A 5831-nucleotide genomic window follows, 5' to 3' on the forward strand; every position below is an offset into this window, starting at 1 on the left:
TGGACATCAGTAATGTGCGTGCTCTTGGTTTTAATGCAGTACAAGATCCACGTTGATCATTCCTGCTACATTCTCAGTTATCCCTTAAGTGTTTGTAACAATAAAGCCCATGGCACCATCTTGTAATGCAGAATAATTAATCTTGTAACTCCCTGTATTTCACAAAAAATGTGCATATTTGTTACTAAAATATAAAAAAATACTTTCTGGTGTACTGATGTCCCAGATGTTATTAATCCGATCAAAAATGTTCATGTCTTAAATAAAAAAATAATCCCAATAATTAATATGTTGTTTTTCCAAGTCTAAAATAAACACATATGAGCCTACCTAGTAAAATGATGTATTTACCAAGAATCTTCAGAACACAATATTCACCATTTTCATTTTATTGAAGCATAGACTATAAAGTTGATAAAGTAGCATCAAGACAAATAAGATTCAATGAAAATAATTATCATCAAAGATACATTAACCTCATATATAAATCAGTTCCCACGGATGAGTGATGAAATGTCCTTAAAAGTCACACAGTCCCATCCAGTCAACTGTGATACAGATCATGTGATACATATAAGACATGTGATACTGTTTCAGAAAATAATGATTCCTTATCATCACATCTAAACTGGTTTCATCTCCCCATCGTGTTCTTCTTCTCTCGTGTCTGGAAACAGTTTGTGGTTGATGTCCAGCACTGATGTGGTGTAGCTTGTTCTCAGCCAGAGGATCTCTCAGTCCTAACATCCCAGACCTGGTCAAAGTGAAACACACAATGCAGAAGAAGTTGTTTAATGGACAGAGAGCGCAGCTTATGTTCTGTGTGGTTTTAGCAGGGTGAGCAACTATGACCCTTGTAGTACTGTACACTTACCATTCTTCAAGCTGCTTTAAGACCTTTTGAGAAGCTTTTTCTCTGAAGAGAATTTACCACATCCTCTTCTTTCTCTCCTTTCAAGAGCATCACTTGGTCAAAACCCCTCATTTGGCTGATGAGATCATCTGTACAAATAAAAATACTGCAATAAATATGTCATTCTGCAAGAATTAAGAAAAAGTTACAGAAGCAAAGGTCTTGCTCATGAGACATTAGCATGTGTAGTTCTCAGAGACTCTAGAATTCATCTGTTGTTGCAGTAAATGTGTTTTTTTCCTCTAGAATCTTTCTCCAAAGTTCCTGACTTCTCTCACAAATGTGTTTTAGTCTGTGCAGTGTAAGGCCTGGCTTCAAACCAATCAACTATCAATTCACAATTTATAACATAACATTTACAAAACAATGAAATAATGTCAATTGGTGTTTATATCAACTAAACCAATTTCATGATACTTGTCTGCTTTTAAAACAGGTGGTGTGTTTTTAAAAACATAATATTAAAAATGTCCAGTCACACTTTGCTAACATGCTGTAATTGTAATAGTATAAAACGAAATCAAGGCTGACATGACCAGTTCTGTGAGAGATCATCATAAAATGTTGTATAACACAGCATTGCTTCAACACACACATACCAGAGGACTTCTGTTTGTTTGAGCACAAGATGGCCGTCTTCATTTCTCATCCTGAGCAAATAATTTCCTTGGTCTTCCTTCTCTTCTGTGAAACAAGAAAATCTCTACTTACTCTCTGTGCAATTAATATTGCTCATTAAACATAATTAAGTTAATTTAAAGTAAGATTCAGACCAGAGCATTTGATGAGTAAATGTTGATTAAAAAATATTCTAAACAAATGTACCTGGGAAGAGCTGATCATGGCAAGATTCGCTGAGACTCAGTAATAGCTCTTTTAGGTTTTAGGAAGGTTTGTGAGGGTTGGCTCTTAAAATAGCTGTTGAGCTCGATATTTTAGACCTGAAAAAGAAGAACAGCATTATCTGGAAAAAATCCTGTAAGACAGAAGGAAGGACATATTATTAATTACGTGCAGCTTGTACATTACACCTCTGTAAAGATGCTGTATAATTAAATGTTAAATGAATCCATTATTGAAAGCAAGTAATTAATAACAAGCTATAGTCATATGAATTCTTTTGATAGTGTCAGATGAGACCGTCCTGGGGCTTGTACAATATCATACAAGTGTTAAACTGGATTATTAAGACTGTGATGTGTTTAGGGATCATTTTTAAGACTTTGACCCTGTCCAGATACCCACACTTGCAGTCTTGGCCACTTGAGAGTGTGTGTACGTGACAGTGTGTGCACAAGACTGTCCCCGGTCTTAATAATGCCAAAGCACAGCGTCCTTAACACACACTAAACCTCTCCAATACTGCTCCGGAGCGCTATACAAAGCTTAGTGTATCCCATCATGCATCATGTTTTGGAATAAATCGTCAGACTTTTTGCCGAGATCTCACAAGAGGTCATGGAAAGCTGTCCAATGTACAGTATGTGAAATATTGATAATTAGATATTAAAAATCTCTTTAAACACATAAGTGTCCCATAAGGCAGTGGCTCCCAATCCTGGTCCTGGAGAACCCCAACACTGCACATTTGAGATGTCTCCCTGATCAAACACACCTGATTCAACTCATCAGCTCATCAGTGAAGACTCCAAGGCAGATAAGAGAGACACCAAAACCGTGCAGTGCTGGGGTTCTCCAGGATCAGGATTGGCAAACACAGTCATCAGGTCATGAAAAGTTTGACACACACTTGTGGTCATCATGCTCACTCGAACACTAGGCCAAATACAGGAAAGACGTTAAATAAGTAATCAAGTGGTCAAGTGAAAAGATGGCAAGTGTGGGTATTTGGACAGTGCAACAGTTTAAGAAACAACAAATGCTGTACAAATTATAACAGCAGGAATTTTTGATAAAAGAGACAAACTATCACAGACTTACTGCTGCAAATATCTGCCTCCGCAGCTTTCTGTCTGCTCCATTTCTGAAGGAATCCCTCTCCAGAAACACCACTGGGCTGACTGCCTTTACGTCTTTTCAGCTAAAAATATAAATAATAAAAAAGGGGAGAGAAAATAAAATTGAATTATATACAGAATGTTAATAATGATCTGTGAGCAAAATATTTATATATATATATATATATATATATAAAATATTATATATATATATATATATATATATATATATATATATATATTAATATATATATATATATTAATATATATATATATATATATATATATATTAATATATATATATATATATATATATATATATATATATATATATATATATATATATATATATATATATATAAACTGATATGAATGAACTGCAAGATGGAAAAATACATGTTTTATTATTTATTTTTAATTTGATTTTTTTTTTTTTGGATTCACATTAAAAGGTATTAAAAGCATGGTACAGAACACATGATTACTGTGATATCTGTCATATAAAAGCACATAAAAACACTAGCATTACAGTGATACAAACATAGCTGGTTTGGTGATTATTGTATTGTTGTATTGATTATTAATATATCATAGTAAAACTACAGTTACAGTTACTAATGTCCCATTTACTGTGTTTTAACTTCACATTTCATTTATTATTGTGTCGTGATTACCATGATTTTACTACAAATACAACTTACATCATTGATCCTGAAATTAATAATAATATAAAACGGAATCGAAGGTCTATGGCACGTCACGTGACAGATAGAGTTTAATCACACTAATTAGCAGCTGTGTTCATTTATTTAAACGCAATGAAACTCAAAGACAGCCGCGGATGACCGATATAATACAGCGATTAAACATATGGCACTAATCTGATTAATAAAGACGACAGAATACATTTGATAAAAGGCATTAAAAGAGCGTATATACGACTACTCACCCAAACTGTGGAACTGATAGCAAGTATCGCGCGATGTGTGCTGAATGAGACTTCTTGAACGTGATTTCATAGCGATAAACATCTCATGTCCTCGTGTCGAATTCTGACGCCAAAAGTTTCCCACTGAAAGCAATGAAGGTCGTAGTGCTTCGATAGTCGACGCCGAGAGGCACATTTGGCGTCATAAAAGTGACGCTAGGGGCGCTTGACCATGCTTCGGTTTTTGACGCCTTTGGAGTGAGAATGGGTTGTCATTTTGCAATGTAATATGAGCTCTTTATAATGGACGTCAGTCACACATTCACTCAAAATCTTAATGAGTTATCTTACTGTCTAAGGCAGCATCCAAAATTAAATGGACCTTTATATATGACTGATGGGAAGCGCTCTACATGGACACCAGATCAACACAGCTTTATTCGCGTTAAGAATACAGAATATTCAATAGAGTTTGACGTTAATATATTGCTTAGCAAATGAACATAAAAGTAGTCCATTTATCATTTGTATATATATATATATATATGCACATATGGGCGCACACACACACACACACATGTATTTATAGTGCCCTCTATATATCCATATATGTCACGAATCAAAATTTGCATGCATGTATTGTATTTTAAAATATATTGTGGTACATGACAGTTGAAACTAAATACATTTGTAATAATAATAATAGTAGTAATAAACATATTTCATTAAGCCTCAGTATTTACATCACATATCTAGCACTGATTTAAAATATAATAGTTTAAGCTGATGTACTAAAATAACTGAAACTAACATTTTCACAAATATATAGATGCATTTAAAGGCAACAACAAATAAAAATGACAAAAACACACAACAGTATTACTATAGCTTAAACTATAACAAAAATGACTAACACATGTACTGAGTGTGACGATGCATTCTGGGATTGAATTCTCCATGAAGGTTATGTGAGATTTTAAGCGTCTGTAATGCTTTTAAAGTGCTTTCAGAATGACATTCTCTCTGGTATCTCAGAGGACCATTTCTCTGTCGCATTCATTTGCATTTCAGCTCCCAGCGGCATGCACCCGAGCATCTGCGGGAACAATAAGACCAACTCAGTAAATTACACAAAAGGCAGGATATAGTCACGGGTCGTTTGGTCCTCGCAGGGCTCCTTATCAGAGAAACCAGACACTTGCTGTGCTCAGAAAGTTCACTACTGTACTACTCCTACTATTAGTGCACTGTGTGCATTTTCCATATGCACGGATGCCTTGCTAGTGTTTTAATAAAGTCTACTCCTATGCATCCATAAGTCATGTGACTGTATGTGCTTCATGTGTCAATCTGTGTACCATTACCATGTAAATTACCATTTAGAAACAGCTCAAAATGATAGCAAAAAATAAGCTTTTTTTCCACATTAACTGACAGTTTAAAGAAAAATCATGTGTGAAACATCTTTATACCAGCATAGAGTTAGTTATCTGTGATAACTAATAAAACCCACTGACAGACTCACTTAAATGTTATTATGACTCATAAATGTTATTATGATTCGTTGTTATCTTGATAATTATTTAAAAAAAGATGAAAATATTTTATCGTATGTTTTTTGATCTCTTATTTTGATACTTTGTGAGCCATTTTTAAATCATTACATTTATTTATATATTAGTTTTTTTAAAAATTATTTTTATTTTGTTTTACTCTATTATTTCAATTTATTTATAGGTATTTAGGTTTATTTAAGTATTAAACAAACCATGTTTTAATCATATATATTATGTTTTTTTCCCCCATGTTTTCATTATTTTTTCATTTATTTATAAAATAAAAATGTCAATATGAAGACCTGTTTTTATTTTCAATATTTTTACATTTATTTTGACAATAATGTGATTTAAATGTTGTTCTTTCTGTTATTTTTAAAAAAGGCAATGAGATTATATATTTATAGTATGTTGTTCTGGTCTCTTATTTTGGTTTATTCAGGTATTTAGCAAACTATTTTCAAATCATAGAATAA

The 5831-nt window shown here is 33.2% G+C and overlaps 1 long non-coding RNA gene across 2 annotated transcripts; it reads right to left on the minus strand.

The window, feature by feature from the left end:
* Positions 1–318: 318 nt before the first annotated feature.
* On the minus strand, positions 319–2938 carry LOC128027147 (uncharacterized). 2 transcript variants are annotated; one of them, XR_008186637.1, is made up of 5 exons: positions 2855–2938; positions 1739–1854; positions 1513–1597; positions 875–1002; positions 319–754 (listed from the first exon to the last, which is right to left on the minus strand). It is a non-coding gene; the product is annotated as an uncharacterized LOC128027147 (long non-coding RNA). The 2 variants fall into 2 exon arrangements; XR_008186636.1 differs by lacking the exon at positions 2855–2938 and having other exon boundaries at positions 320–754; positions 1739–2560.
* Positions 2939–5831: the final 2893 nt, after the last annotated feature.

This window comes from Carassius gibelio, chromosome A14 (assembly GCF_023724105.1).
Source record: "Carassius gibelio isolate Cgi1373 ecotype wild population from Czech Republic chromosome A14, carGib1.2-hapl.c, whole genome shotgun sequence".
Classification (NCBI taxonomy): Eukaryota; Metazoa; Chordata; class Actinopteri; order Cypriniformes; family Cyprinidae; genus Carassius; species Carassius gibelio.